Below are 16,774 nucleotides of genomic sequence, written 5' to 3'. Positions count from 1 at the left end.
ACTCAAGTTCTTGACTGTTATCTATGAAATATTAAAAGTATTTTTAAAAAATCTCATTAGTGCATTCAGTCAGTCCTCCATGGGTAGATTTATAGAATGATGTGGAAAAAATCATTAAAGTTGAGAAAGCATGAATGGCTTGCAATTTGCAATGGAGGAATGAGAACCCATATTCGTGCAATCATAGATTTATCAGAGTATCAAAGCCTTCTTATCTCACATAGTAGTAATTTTCTTGAGAACAAACTGTCTTTTTATCATCACATCATCTACAGTACTTGCAGATAGAAAGCGTCCAATATGTGTTTATCATATCACATCTGGGCTCTCAAATGCCTGCTCAGGTAGATGAGGAATATACAGTGTATCAGAAATAAAGTCAGATCTGTTACTGAAATGCTTTTTCAGTCTTTATCAAATAATTGACCTGTGATACTCTCAGAGGTGTCAAGCACTAGCATAATTACCTCAGATCCCTGGGGAAGGGACATGCAGACGTGGCTGGGGATTTATGGAAAAGAAAAGGTTGGTCATTTTTATTTAAATGTATACTCTTAACAGACAGCAACAAAGATGATCAAATAAATAAATGTACACAGAAAAAGGAGCAAAATCCTACCTTTAGCAAGGCAGAACTAAATGAATTAAGAACCAACCAACAAATTTTAAAAATGCTTTTGCTCTATATGTCCCTTTCCAGGACTACTCTCATATTCTACCACTTTAGGCAATTTTCTTTCCTTCTTTCTTTTTTCCTTTTTTTTAATATAGTTGTAAATGTTCACAGTATGCATTCTTCCGATTTCATTCTGCATCACCTCACATAGATAGTTATATATTTCCATGTATAGTACCTATTTATCATTTTTATGGAATTCTAATATTCCATTACATTAATATACCATATTTTATTCAAGAGATGGTAAATTTAATGAGATGGTCTGACTTTGTGCCCGTATACTATTTGTATTATTTGACACTCAATAAATCAGACAGCATCTTTGTTCAAGGCCAGGAAAATGGAAAAGAAGAAGAGAGGAAAATGAGAACAAGCATCTATTAAGTGCCTACTATGTGCTAGTCATTATGCTAAATACTTTACAGATATTACCTCTTTTGATCCTCATAACAGCCTTGGGAGGTAGGTTCTATTATGATCCCAATTATATAATTAAGGACACTAAGGCAGACAGAGGGTAAGTGACTCACCCAGGGTCACATAGCTAGTAAGTATCTGAGGTCAGATTTGAACTTAGGTCTCCCAGACTCTAAGCCCACTGTTCTGTCTCTTATGCCACTTACCTGCCACTAGGCAGATGTTCTAGGCACTTTATTAGGCACATTACTATATCATGCTTTAAATCCTTACCATTATGAAGTGCAAAGACAAATATTAACCAATTCTTGACTTTAAAAAAAAAAAGCTTAAAGTTTATCCAGGGAGATGAAGGATAACTGCAAGTCTGGCAGAAGATTTGGACTAGAGCCCACCTCACTGATCACATGTAGAGCTAAGCATGAGCTTTTATCCCTTTCAATGAGTGAAGACCCTTGCTAAAGAACATGCATAACCTGAAGTTTCTGCTCTTGTGTGCGGATGGGGGACTGACATCAACACAGATTTACCACTGAGCAAATCCACTTAGTACAACTTAAAGGAGAAGACAACTTCTGCTCTCATTCTTATTCCTGTCTTCTGAGCATGTGGCTTGGGATGACAATGTCTCTTTCCTAGATTTACTGTAAATGGCAAGAGGACGTGTCGTCTTTCCTTTCCCCCTGGAAGCTATGGCAGCTATAAGTACAAGTGTTTGTCTGGGTACGCCTGAGACTATCCTTCAGTTCTCTGTACTTGTAGTTTTTTCTCTGAGTACCAGTGGTAAAACAGCAATCTTAAAATGGATAATTCTAGACTTAGTGTAATGTCATGAAGGCCTGAGAAGTCCTGAATTTGGGTAATGGTAATGCAATAAAAGCTGAACCTTGAAGCAACTTCTCAGAGAAGAAGGTGGTCATCTCTAGGGCAGCATAGTTGTTCAGTTGATACAAAGCCAAGGTTAAACGAAATGACTGTTCAACAGTCCCAAAGAATGTTTCATGCTTAAAGGACGCTGGGATAGAATAACAAGAGTTATACGTTATGTATCATGCTTTAAATCTTTATCATTATATACTTAAGAGAGTTTTGTGTTTAAGCATGTCCTTGGTGGAGATAATAAACAGTTGTCCTATATTTGATCTACTTTGGATATAGAATACCCTTTTGGAACTGATCTTTTTAATCACTTTTGAGGAACTTCAGAAATGAGACATACTAAGCTTTAAGAGACTTTTCCTGGGGATCTAATATGGGTGAAATTAGCATGATCCACTCTTCTTTGGGGACAGGCTACCCCGGAGTGCACCCCATCTACATGACTCCAGAGCTGGGTTCTCCTAGTAGGAGAGGGTATCTTCACACACCAGATCTTCACATATATATACAGAATACAATTGTGTTAACTGGGATATACTAAACAGTTGAAGGGGTGAGGAACAGTTTCACATAGACGATAACACTTAAACTGAGCCTTGAAGAAAACTAGGGATATCAAGAGGTCAAGGTGAGGGGGAATGGCATTTTAGGAATGGAAGGACATCCAGTGTGAAGGTATGAATATAGGAGATGGAACTTTATATGTGAGAAACACCAAGATAGCCAGTTTAGCTGGACCATAGCATATATGGAAAATAATCTACGATAAGGCTAAAAAGATAATGGCCAGATTGGAAAGGGTTTTAAATGCCTAAAGGAGGAATTTGTATTTGATCCTTGCAGTAACAGGAACCATATGGTCAGCCCTGAACTTTAGGGAAATCATTTTGGTGACAGTATAGAATGGATTGGAGTGGGGAAGATGAGTTAGGGAGATAAATTAGGGACCTATTATAATAATTCAGGTGAGAACCTATATCTATGGAGGTGGTTGTATGAATGGAAAAAAGGAAACAGATGTAAGGGATGTTGTGGATATAGAAAGACAAGATTTGGCAAGTAACTGAATATGTGGAATGAGTGAGAGAAAAATCAAGGATTTCACCAAGGCTGTAAACCTGGGTGACTTAGATGACACTCAACTGAGTTTCTGAAATGTGGTTTCTGCAGTCTGGGGTTTCCAAAAAATGAACATCTCTATCATGGGTGTGTCTCTGAGTCTCTTCTCCCAGGTCCTTCAAGTACAAGGTATGGTAGCATGACAGGGTAGACACATTATTAGGCCTGGAGTCAAAAAACCCTAGGTTCAAATCTCACTTCTAAACATTTACCAGCCTTCTCTGAGTCTCAATTTCTCCAGCTGTAAAGCAGCATAAAAATATTTGTAGAATCTACCTCATAGGATTGGTCTGAGGTTTAAACATTAAACATTAAAGTATTCTACAAATTTTAAAGTACTGTATCCTGGGATTGGGGGGGGGAGGATGTAATTCCTGACTTAATTCAACTTAGTTGAAGTAGTCATAGAAGGCAGATAATTTAATGACAATGTAATAATGAGTTGTTAAACTAATTGTAAAGATGTGCCTATGTACCTTTCTTTATGAGGTGCCAACTACTCTCTGACTGAGCCAAAAAAAGGCACAACTGAGAAAAATTGGCTGTGTCTCTGGGGTCTTTAAATAGCTAAGCCCTGAGGACCGCCAAGGTTTGGAGCAATTGTGGTAGTGCACTAAAAATGAAAGGAAGGTAAAAGGTGCTTTTTAAAAGCTATACTGAATAGCAAACGCAAATCAAATACAGTCACAGAGGTATCCTAGAGCTTTGGAATGATTCACTTAAAGAAAATGACAGCGACCCATATCTATTAGTGTGAAAAAGTAAGAGCTGTTTCTGCTGCAGCTGTTTCCCAGAGCTTTGGTTTTTGGAGATTTGGGGGGAGCGTTGCTTTTAGTTTTGTTGTTTTGTCCTGTTTTTAATTGCTCAGACTCACAATGCTCCACAACTCTGATCTATAGGAACTGGAAACCCTGAATGCAGGTTTTCTTCAACAGTCTTCACTCTTCATGGGCATTGTCGACCATCTTCCAGACACCATTGCTTTTTGAATAGGTTCATCAGCTACAAAAATTCATTGAGCTCAACCCACGATTTTTATTCAAATCTTCAAATATAGTGGGGAAGGGGGAATTCCTCTCCCCTTACCTCTCATTGTCAGTAAGGTCTAGCATCGATTTGTCCAGAGGGGAATAATGTAATCAGATTTTCTAGAGTTCATTAGCTTGAAAGAGTTTGAAGTACAAATAAGGGAGCAGAGACATATGCTCCAGATAAGCACAGTTACAAGGAGTCAGTCACCTAAAGGAAGTAGCAGCTCCTTCCAGTCAAAGGCAGACAACAAAGGGGCAGCACAGTATACAGACCGACACTATCTCTACAAGAAAGGAGCAGTCCCTGGGAGCCCAGCTAAGCTGCCTTCTCAGAACAGATACTGCACCCAAGGTTTACTTCACAAGAACTCTGCAAAGACAGAAGGGACTTCCAGGCTGCCTTTCTCACATGTGTACCCTACATTTTCTCACTACCAGTATACTCTAAGTTTGAGCCCACTTGTGCCATGGATTCAGTATGTATTTGTAGGAAAATGCCTCCAAGGTTTATGGGTCTAGGAAAAGTTTTACGCCTACTTTTCTTACTATCCTGTCCTTGGCAAAGAGCTAATTAGAAGCAACTAGATGGTGCAGTGGATAGAGCACTGGACCTGGAGTCAGGAAGACCTGAATTCAAATCCATCCTCAGACACTAGCAGTGACCCCGGCCAAGTCATTTAACCTCTTCACCTTAATCCACTGGAAAAAGAAATGGCAAACCACTCCAGTATCTTCGTCAAAAAAAAAAACTCCATGTGCAGTATTGGCATACTATGGTCCATGGGGGTCACAAAGAGCTGGACATGACTCAACAAGAAAAAATTGCTAATTATGTCTAATGACTAAAGGTTAGTGGGAAGCAAAACTGTAGAGGGTCATGAGCTGTGATAGTAGTAGTAGCACACCAAAAAGTCACCCCTAGAACCTAAGGAGTAGTCACCCTCTGGGGACCCAGCCCACAATTGTGAATTCAAATTGTAGCAGCCCAGAGGGAATGTTGCATACAGATGTCAGTTTTATTATTCCTAGGGTGTCTGGTGCCTTTCAGCATTTCTTGATGTCATCCCCAAATGACAGAGGTAAGTCTTCTGGCAATGTTTGATCTTCAGTGATTCAGCCTTCTAGAAACATCTCTAAATGTTTCTGATATTCTACATGTTCCAAATCTACACCCCATCATCTTGAGTGCACACTTGACTGAATGGCTGATTCGTGATCATACTGTAACTCACTCAGTCAGTATCATTATTCTCAGCATCAATTATCATTCCACAGTAATGACTATAGACATTGAAGAGCTATAGATTTAGTTCTTGAAATTAGGGTGAATCTATACTAACACAGTAGATATCTTAGAATATGATTTTTGTTATTTCATGGGAGTTTTTGTTATATATTAAAATAAATACAGGATAAGTTTTTTTTTCCTTTGTTCCTTCTTCTAAAAATCAGCAGCAACTTTAAAACACTGCTTGGCTGAAAATTCTAGGAAGCTAGGTTTTAGATCATTGAGATTTACTGTACCATGGGCTCTCACCTTCTAAAATATAATTTACTTTCTGCCTCAAGGATCCATCAGTATGGGTAATACCTCCACCAACTTAAATCACAACCTTTCTTAATACTTCATCTATGGATGCCCCAAGGGAATGGAAGCTACTTACAGAGACTGACTCATTAAGGGCTGGAGATGATAGCATCTCATTTGTACCATACCCAGACATAAGACTGAGTGTGTAGTCCGGAAGCTCTGAGAATTGAGGATGATGGCAGAAGTTGAAAGGAATTTACTCACTGTAACCTAATTAAGAGTGGGAGCAAGAGAACTTTCAACTGGGAGTGGAGGGGAGCCTGTAGGATTAAACAGAAAACATCTTAGCAGCTGTCCAGGAGGCACTTTTTTGAAGGGGGTCATCTAGATACGGCTGTGGATCTGACTCATAAAGGAATCAAAAAGTTTTTGATGAGGTCCTGAAGTGTATTGTCGCACAGCCGTCTTATAAAAGGGTAATAACAATCACACCACTATTCTCACCCAGCACCAAGAAGAAGCCGTAGCGTGAGCTCCAGTAGATGGCAGCAGTCACTCAGCAGGAGAACAGTAGATTTTGGAGAGTAAGTCTGTGTTTTGTAAACCCAGTGGGGAGGGGATGCTGTGAGGAGTGGAGTTGTCAGGGACAAAAAAGAGTCTCGGTTTGTGCAAAAAAACTGAGAAGCAGTGAGGCTTAGCTGGCTGTGGGAAGGCAGAGATGTGAAGGGCATTCCAGGTGGATCACAGCTCTTCCTCCCCAACAAGCATGAGTTTTTCAGGAAATGTTCCATTCCTTCACCAGCTAGTCAGTCTGTGAGAGTTTGTACCCCTTGGCGAAGGGGGAATTGAAAATTAGTCTATTACATTATTTTCCTTTGTTGTGTATTTTGCTATTCTAACTAAATGCCTTCTTGTTTGATTTATGGTTTTTACCCTTGTTAGTTGGTAAAAAGGAAAAAAAAGCCTCAACTGGGGCAAAATCTGCATTTGCATAATTATCACTACCCAAAATACCTCTACCCTGAACCTGGGGTAGCAAATGGTTCCAGAGTCAAGTAGTGTATATATCACATCTGTTACTTGATGTGGCCAAAAAATTCATCACTTGGTAGCCAACTCTAAATTAAACAAGATTTGACTTTAGACAATAGGAATACAATCCACAACCAGTCCCATAAGGAAATAGCATGATGTAGTGAAAATAACACTGGGTTTGGAGTCAGAGGACCTGGGTTCAAATCCTGATTCTACCATTCAATACTTGCGTAACCTTGGAAAAGACACGTCACTACTCTGGGCTCATTTCCTCTTCTATGAAATTAGGAGTTTAAAATAAAGGGTCTCTAAGGCCTTCTCTAGCACTAAATCTACAATCCTCAAGCTAACTTAGATTTGGATCCAAAAAAAGGGTCTGGATTTCTCACAAATATTTTCAATGTTGCCTGTGTGGTCACCAGTACTGACATTCTTCTACTTGGCTCTAAAATCAGCGTGGGTAAGTACAATAAAAAACATATCACCTATTCCATAGAGAATATATCCTTAATGGGCCATCCCAAACCTGTATACATATATAAACCCACCACAAAAACTGAAGTTCACAAGATTTTGGTGAGTCTACTCTATAAGATGTAAAAGAAAAAAAAAGGTAATGAAAGGGAGTCAGGTGATACAAACTGGATCTAAACTGGAGTCAGGAGGACCTGATTTCAAATATGACTTCAGGCACTTAGTAGCTGTGTGACCTTAGGCAAGATACTTCTGTCTGACTCAGTTTCCTCATTTGTAAAATGAAGATAATGATATTTTTGTGATAATAAAATGAGATAATATTTGTAAAATACTTTATAAACTTTAATGTACTATATGAATGCTAGATATTAGTATAAGAATATTTGAATTGTTTTAAGCATATCAATGAGATATCATGGTTACATAAATATTTTAATTTTTTTTCCAATTTGCAGTATGGAAATCTGGCCAAGATAAAATTTTCAGTTTTTACTATTTAAACAGAAAGAGGAATTAATCAATAAGTGTTGTATGTCATCCCCCCACCCCCTGCCCCATTTCAAACACTAAATTGACACCTTAAAAAAATTGTCATTGTTGTTGTCTGTCTTTTGTTCTAGAAAAGGACCATGTCATGAAGAAGGTGATGCCATGACTTGCAAGTGAATTGGATGTAAGGGAGGGAGGGAGGGAGGGCTTTGCAAAGGCACCAGCCTCACTTTCTCCTCTGGAGCCATATGGGCCCAGTGGCAAGATATAGATCAGGATGACTAGTTGGCTCCCAACTTATAATGCTAAAAAAGACTGAATGGAGTTCTCTGAGATGGGTTTATGTATGTATATGGGTTTGGTATGGCCTATTAGGAATATGTTCTCTACCGAAGAGGTGGTGTGTTTTTTGTTGTAGTTACTATGCTAATTTCAGAGCCAAGTAGGGATATGAAAATCAAATAGTAAATTTTCCTCCTCCCATATATGCTGACCATAAATGGCTTGCCAATATAAATAGGCAAACTTGCTGGTGTTTGTGTTGCTAAATGTTTTATATCCACCACTTCAGTGTGGAGAGCTTAAAATATTCACCCCAATTTACTCCTCCAACTCCATTAACTTCTAAATTTTCTTGTCTTGCCTTTTACCTCTCTTAAGTCCATCTACTTTAAGCACAGGTTAAATAAAGTATCTAAGTCAAAGGTGGGATGACAAGATATTTCTTTTTTAGGAAATTAATCTCTTTCTGCTGTTGCTATTCAGATGTTCCAAGAAGTCATTGGAAAAAACACTAGACATACCAATGCTTTCGGGTACGTCTCAGTTAGCAAAATGTCATTTATACCAGTAATACTCATTTCCTTTGTCTTAAGAGAGGGAAAAATGGTGTTGTTGATACAGTGTTAGAGTTTGAGTCAGAGAGAATAGTATAAATGGGGAGTAGGATAGAATGAAGGGAAATATACTTAGTTTTTCACAAAAAAAAATTTTAATTTTTAAACAGAGTTGGAGTCAGAAAGTCCTGGGTTAGACACATGCCTCTTACACAAAAGTCAACAGATTTAGGTCTGAGTTGTACTTTAGAAATCATTTAGTTCAACTTTCTCCTTTTTATAGACAAGGAAACTGAGAGATAGAAAGTTTCAGTGACTTGTCCAAGGTCACACAGGTAGTAAATGGCAGAGATAGGATTTAAACCTGGTTCTTCTGACTCCAAACCCTCTTGCAACTGCAGCACATTGCCTCTCCAAATTAACTGGCTGACCATGCTCAAGTCATTTAATTTCTTAGAACATTAGACAATTCTGAGATTAAAAATTGCAAGGGAGTTGTCAATCTGCATCTGTGGAGAAAGCTGCTATACTTAGAGGTCTCTAAACCATTAAATTATAGGTCAACAAAGATGAATTATACTTTCCACCTTCTGCCAGACAGGTGACAGATTTACAATGCAGAGTGAGACATACATTTTTGGACATGGCCAATGTGGGGATTTGTTTTGCAGGAGTATGCATATTTGTTATGAGAGTTTTTCTTTCCCCTTCTTTCCTTCTACCTTTCTCCCTTCCTCCCTTTCTTCCTATCTTCCTCATTACCTTCCTTTGTATTTTCCTCCCTCCCTCCCTTCCTTCCTTCTTACCTCACTCCTTCCCTTTCTCCCTACCTTCTTCCTTCCTGTCTTCCTCCCTTCCACCACCCCTTCCTTCCCCTCCCTCCCTTCCTTCCTTCTTGCCTTTCTTCTTTCCTCCCTTCCTTTCTTTTCCCATACTTTCTTCCTGCCTTATTTCATTTCTTCTTTCTTTCCTTCTGTCCTTCCTGTGTCATTCATTCTTTTCTTCTTTTTCTTCTATTCATCTTTCCTGTCTTCTTTCCTTCATTGTTTACTTTCTTCTTTCCTTCCTTCCTTCCTTTTTTCTTTCTCTACCTCTTTCTTCCTTTCTTCATTTTTTACTATTTAATGAGAGGATGAACAATGAGAAGAAAAAATGAATGCTTGCGAAAATAATTTTAAGTGAAACTGTAAGTCCAAAAAAATAAATAAAAATAAATCCTACCTTGAAGGGTAAATGAGACAAATGAGCTAGCATATGTGAAGTACTTTACAAACTAATAAACATTATTGGTTATTTTATTAACTGTAGTCTTGGTATAAAATATTATATATATATATACATATATATATATATATTTCATTTTTCTTAGGTTCCCTTGTTTGTAGGATTTGCTCTTTGACATGCCTATTGCAGAATCAGAAATATGGCAGCCCACCTCAGTGAAAGTATGTGTTGGCAAATGATTAAAAAAATGAACTGCATTTATAAAGAATCTTTCTATAAATACCTAAAACACTTTCACAGACATTATTTCATTTTCACAACATCCCTGTCAAGAAATAATCTGTCCAATATGGAGCCCAATTTAGGAAGGTAATCAGTCAATACTCAGTCCACTGCTCTATGGCTTCTGCTGGTTTATCAAGAGGATTGCAGAGATTCAATAAGAGGAATGTCAAGTCATCTTCTCTTTCCTAATGTAAGAAATCCAATGATATTCTCTCAGCACTAACTGCAACCAATTTAGAACTCCCCTGGGCCCCATTCCCTACCTCACTTCTTCATTTAGCAATACTTGTAAAACATTTTCAACACTATTATCTTCAATTTAAAAAGAGCTAAGCTGCAAAAGTCTCCTGATTCTGTTTTGATGTTAAAAAACTGCATAAAAGCTTTTAAATATGTAGGGGGGAGGGGCAGCTAGGAAAGGAGAGCAGAACACATACCCCAGTGGAAAAGAGCCAGACTGCCTCATACATCTGAATCATATATACACTTATAGAGTGTACCTAAAGAAATGAAAGGGGACCAAAACTATGTTGGGGCAATGTAGAAAGAAAATTTGACTGAGAAAGCAATTCCTTCTTAGAGTATGAAATAACTGGATTAGATAGAAACATTACACAGAATTCGCAAGATATGTATTCAGCCACTTCACTTTGTGTAGATCAGATAGTCAGCTAGTGCAAAACTTTCACTTCATGGATGAAGAAAATTAGGTACAGAGTGTTTAAGTGGATTTACCATCCTTACATTGGTAGAAATCCCAGCCTAGCAATAATACTTAAACTAAAAATAATGTGTTTGCCATAATCATGCTGCTTTGAAATTATCCTGAGCTTGTCCTTTTCCATTATCATTGTCATTACTGTCATACAATCCTTTCTTATCTTATGCAAAATTAGTCAATGGAACTGAGTACAAATATGCCTCTATCATTTATTACTTCTGTGGTCTTACACCTAATTCTCCTCATTTGATAAATGAGAGCATTTTATTAGTTGACCCTTAAGTTCCTTTCCCACTATAAATCATAGACCTATGGTCCTATGATGCTGTGTCAGGCCTTCAGGATCAAATCTAACTCATCCCTAGGTATTGGGTCCTAGGTATAGGACCCAAACATCCTCTCATGGCCAATGAGCAATGACCCAATTCCCTCATAGCCCCCTAGATCTCTTTATATTCCTTCTCTGAAATAGGACCTTAGGGCTCCCTTCCCACCATCTGAGATCTTGCCTAAGTTTTTTGTGGTCAATGAACTAGGTTCAGAATGTGATGCTCTACACAGCTTAGAATCTACATTTGAAACAAAATGAGGTTTTTTTTAATAGAAAAATTATAGCCTATAATGGTTAAGCTCTTTAGTACAAAGTATGTACTTTATTAAGCTATGTCATTATTTTGAAAATCCTTTATAAATTGACCTGAGAACTTCAGCCTTACATATAGTACATTCTTGTGGTTAAATGAGGAAGACTTCTGACAAACTCTTCTTCATAATCTCAAAACAGTAACAAATATACCAAATAAGGCAAAAGAATAAGTTATTATTCAGTTATTTCAGACTATTTGTGATCCCACTGGGGTTTTCTTGGCAAAGATGCTGGAGTTTTGCCATTTCTTTCTCCAGCTCATTTGACAGATGAAGAAACCAAGGCAAACCGGGTTAAGTGACTTGCCCAGGGTCACTGTGCTAGTAAGTGTCTGAGTCCAGATTCGAGCTCATGAGGCCCAGCATTCTACCCACTATGTCACCTAAATGCCCATAACAATAAGAAGATATAATAAAGAAATCCTAGCAAGTAAGACTTTATAGAAAAAAAAAAACTTATAGAGATCTCAGTGCATTGACAACATATGGCCAATAGCTACCATTTATATAGTGCTTTAAAGTGTGCAAAGCATTGTACATATATTATCTCATTTGATCCTTAAAATAGCCCTGAGAGGTAGGTGCTATTATCCCCATTTTGCAGATGAAGAAACTGAGAGGTGAAGTGAATTCTCTAGGGTCACACAACTAACAAGTGCCTGTGGCAAGATTTGAACCCAGATCTTCCTGATTCCAAAGCCAATACTCTACCCACTGTGTAACCCACCTATCTATTATACAATGCCATATTGTAAATAAAAGAAAGAGAATAGAAATTTCTAGAAAGAAATAATGCTTCTAGTACTACAATTAGATCTCTAAAAGACAGAATGGAACAACCACAAAAACCTCCAGAGTGACTTAGAAGCTCAATAAAAGAATTGAAGGAAGATCTCATACATATGAGGGTGGAAATGAAATCTTTCAAAGAAGTATGCAAAAGACAAATATTAAATTGATAGCTTAGAACAGATAGTGGAAAATCTTAACTCTTTCGGCTCTGAGAAAGAGAATAACAGAAAGGCAACAAAAATGCTAAATTTAAAAAACAAATATGGGATATTTAGAAACAAAAGGCAGAAAAATTGGAATAATTAAGTCTCTACAAACCAAAACAAATGACCCTAAAGATAGCATCTAGTTAAACAAAGAAACAAAAAGAATTATTGGCATACCAGAAAAACATGATGAATAAAAAAAAAATCTGAATACCACACTTACATAAATAAATAAATAAAATTCCAAAAGTATTGGAAAGAGGAGAAGACGAATATAAATTGATTGAATCTATATGACACTATATGGGGAAGAACAGCAAGTTGAGCTCATACAGAAATTTAATCTACACAGTCTAGAACTTCATTATTAAAGTCATAAGTAGAAAAAGAAATTAATTTACATACCAAAATACACTCATTCAAATCACACAGCATGACCTCTTGACAAAGATAAATGAAAGAAAATGCTGGCATATAATATATTGAAAAGAAAAGAAAATCATCTTGCCCCCCCAAAGTAGTATATCTACAAAGCACATGATACTGCTTCAGAAGTAAAGTTAGAACTTTAACAGAATCAGAGACTAATTTCTCCTGAAAATAAAGATTTTTTAAAAAAAAGAACTAGGCAAAGCAGTTGACATGCAAAATATCCAAAAAACAGGAAATTAACCAGGTAGTCAAGCCCACATAGAAATAAATAAGCAATTATGAAATTTGAGATACCAATCTCACAGATGGGGAATAGTCAGAAGCACCCAACTGGAGGAAGAAAATGGAACAAGTGAGTGGAGAGGGGTAGTGATTTTTGTTTCTTCACATAAGTAGCAGAAGGTGAAGAAAGTTATTCAAAAAAAGAAGTAAAGTGTTTGAAGTCGGGGGAATAGGGAGATTTTTAATCGCTTTCTTACTGAAACTTGATAAAGAGAGTGTAAAAGATTTATATCCACTAATGTATAATTCAAGGTGAGAAGAGGACAAGGAGGAGAGGCAAGAGGAGGGGGAAGAGAAGAAAGAAGAAGGGAGGGAGAGGGGAGGTGGGGGGGAGAGAAAAAGGGAGGATTTTTTCCAAAGTTACCAGATCTCCAAAGATTACCAATCTTTTAATTATAAAATCTAATAAACTTTTTTCACTCCACATCCTTCTTGACCTTGTTGTGGGCTTTGACACTGTCAATTGCCTTTGTCCGCTCGGTACTCTTTTCTTTTTAGGATTCTGTGATGCCACTTTATCCTCACTCTCCTACCACCTGTCTCACTGTCCCTTCTTAGCCTCCTTTGCTAGGTTATCATCTAGGTCACACCTGCTAAAGATGAGTGTCCCTCCAGGACTCTGTCCTAGGCCCTCTTCTCCTATATTATTTCATTTGATTATCTCATGAGTCCCCTTGGTTTCTATTATCATCTCTATTTTGGTGATTCTCAGTTCTATTTATCTAGCCCTAAACCCCCCAGACTTTGATCTCCAACTACCCATTTGACATCTCAAAATGGATGTTCAAAAAATATCTTAACTCAGTGTATCCAAACATGTCCAAAATTGAATTCATTATCTTTCCCAAAAAACTTCCCTTCTTCTGAATTTCCCCATTACTGTCAAGGGCAACTTCTCTTTTCAGTCAGACTCCCAACCTAGGTGTCATCCTCTCCTCCTTTTATTTGTACATGGTTGTTTCCATCCCGCCTCCCCCATGAGACTTGAGAGCAGGGACTTCTGCCTTTTGTTGTATGACCAGCATTTAGCACAGTGCATTTCACATAGCAGGGTAATGGAGGGGAGAGGAGTAAATGGAAGGGAAAAAAGTAGAGGAGGGGGAATGAGGGATGGAGTGGAAGGAAGAGGAGGGAAGGCAAGGGAGGGGAGAAGGGAGAGAGTGAGTAGAGAGAGGAATGAAGAGGAGGGAGAGGAGGAGGAAAGGGAAAGGAGAAAGGAGTAGAGAAAAGAGAGAGGGAGAGCAAGGGGAAGGGAGGGAGAGAATCAGGAGAAGGAGGAGGAGGAAGAAGCAGAGAAGGAGAAGGAAAAACAGAGAAAGGAGGAGATAGAAGGGGAAGAGGAGAGGAAAAGAAGAGAAAAGAAAGCAATTTCAACTTCTGAACAAATAATTTACAAACTTTTTTTCAATGACAAGGCCCATTCAAAAGTTGAAAACTGCTTCCTACACATAGTGAAGTAATCACTTTTTTCCAAATGAAGCATTAGTCAATAAGGATAATGACCAGCATTTGTAGAGCCTTTTAAAATATGAAGAACCCTTTACACAGATTATCTCATTTTAGCCTCACAACAACCAGGTGACATACGTACTACAGGTATTTTATCCACAATTTTTCAGTGAGTAAAACAAGATCTAGAGGTATTAGATAATTTACTGTGTCCATACAGCTAGCAAGTGTCAGAAGATGCATTTGAATCCAGTTCTTCTGGTGCCAAGTCTAACTCCACACTATACTGCTTTAGTATTGATTTCCTCCTCTGTCCCTTCTGTAATTATATATAACCTCAATATTTGCAGTAGCTCAAAAGAAATGTGAGATGCCCAAATTTAGAGACAGCTCACCCCAAATGTTTATATGGACTATTTGTGCTTGACCTGTTTTAAAGCCTTCTGAGCTCTTTTGGTCTGATCAGCCACAGTAGGACACACTGTACCTTGACCCCAACATAATGAAGTCATTTTGGTCCTCTTCAAGTACAAAGGACAACCACCATCATCTCCATAAAGTGAAAAAGATGCAATCCAATCTTACCATATTACCAGACATTTGTCCAGAGAGTCTTGTCATTTTCACGAATAACTATTAAGTTGGAAAATGAAAAATCACACTTAATGTCAGCAATTAGTGGTTAAACTAAAAAGAAACTCAGTAGAAATCAGTTTGGGACTTTTTTCTCACACCACACAACAGATGAAGCAATCCAAAAGATAAGTGTGAGAAGTATCAAGAGAATGCATTTAGATGTTAAGTTACAATGTGTCTTTTGTTGAACAGAAGAGGATGTTACACAGTAGTATTATTAATTCACAAAGCTCTATTTTATGTAGGACTGCCAATTCACTTTAGGGGATACAATTCTCACCCAAGCTAGGGGATGTAAAATACTTTCTGGGATGAAAGAGCTCAACTGACAATCATCAGTCATTTTCAGGGCATCACATGGTACACAAACTGGGTTGATCTATCTCCAAATATGCAGAGCTTTACATTCAGAATTTTTTTTAATCACCCTTGCTTCCTAAAGCATAAAGTTTCTACATTACCTGTTCAATTAGGCAGAAAGATTCACTGAATTTCTTACAAGACGCATCAGCAGCTCAGATACAGTCTCCAGAATCCTGTATTTACCCTATCATTCTTTCCAACTCAATTATAAGCTCATGACCAATATAAAAGTAACTGTGAAACCCTTCTATTTTTCTTTTGTACGAAGAAGACACTTAAAAAGAAGACCTGGTTCTAGGGTTACTACAGAAGTACTAGGAAAGGACAAATAAGCCAGGTGATAGGAGAATAGCTTTCAAGAATATAAGCAGTCACCGCCCTGCTCATGAGATACTGTCAGGCCACGGCTATGTCTTTTTATTCACTTACATTTTAGTAGCCACAGCTCTGAATCGTCTGCTTCCATTCCTGCCTGTAATGGTCACTTGAAATCTCAAAAGATATCAAAAACTGCCACTTACCAGTAACTAAAGGACACCTCTGTCCGGCACTCCAGGTTACACACGGGCAGCAGCTTAATTAGAGCCAATGAGGTTGTTTACAATTGCAGAAGCAAGTCCTGGCTCCTTGTGAGCTCCAGTGGCTTGAACTTTCCAGCATGACTTGCCCTAGGGCTTTCGCTAATAGGCTATATTTGTAAGCTGATAACATGATCTGTGGTCTTAGAGAAGGAACATGTGCATAAAAAAAAATCCACCCTCTATGACTCAACTTGGCATGAGACACAAGACTTTAATAGGAGAGTGTTATCACAGAGGAAATAATAAAGCCAACAGGCTGGGGACATGAAACCAGAGGTTCTGTGGATTTCTCACACAGATGTGCAACTTTTTTTCTAAAAAGAGAATGTATTTGAATTCCGAAGTCTGCTAAATACATGGAGGGGACAGGAAGGGATGAGGGGAGAGAAGAAATTTGCTCAAGGTCCATGCTTTTAGCTGTTTAGCTGTTTACGGGAAACCAAGTAAATAAAATACGGAAATAAAAAGCCAAGCGACCAAGAGATAAAAGGGGCATCCTCTTCAAAGCTCTAGAAAATAGATGTTGATGGTCTATTTATTGCAACATTATTGCTACTTCATGCATTTTATATGAGCTCAGGTTCTCTACAGATATGTTTAATCTTGGGCAATAGTACTTTGCTGCTATTTTCCATTGTAGTGTATGAACTGTATTAAGCTGGTAT

At 37.9% G+C, this 16,774-nt stretch overlaps 1 protein-coding gene across 1 annotated transcript in view; it reads right to left on the bottom strand.

Moving 5' to 3' along the window:
- The window catches only part of LRRC2 (leucine rich repeat containing 2), a 170,069-nt gene extending 153,856 nt beyond the window's left edge, over positions 1-16,213 (bottom strand). The window contains 1 exon segment of the mRNA XM_078153016.1: positions 16,050-16,213. The gene's annotated coding sequence lies outside the window, so the exon portion shown is untranslated.
- Positions 16,214-16,774: the final 561 nt, after the last annotated feature.

The sequence above is a fragment of the Phascolarctos cinereus genome, unplaced genomic scaffold, assembly GCF_003287225.1.
Source record: "Phascolarctos cinereus isolate Bilbo 61053 unplaced genomic scaffold, phaCin_HiC Scaffold_4;HRSCAF=312, whole genome shotgun sequence".
NCBI classification, from domain to species: domain Eukaryota; kingdom Metazoa; phylum Chordata; class Mammalia; order Diprotodontia; family Phascolarctidae; genus Phascolarctos; species Phascolarctos cinereus.
This window is presented reverse-complemented; position numbering and strand designations above follow the sequence as displayed.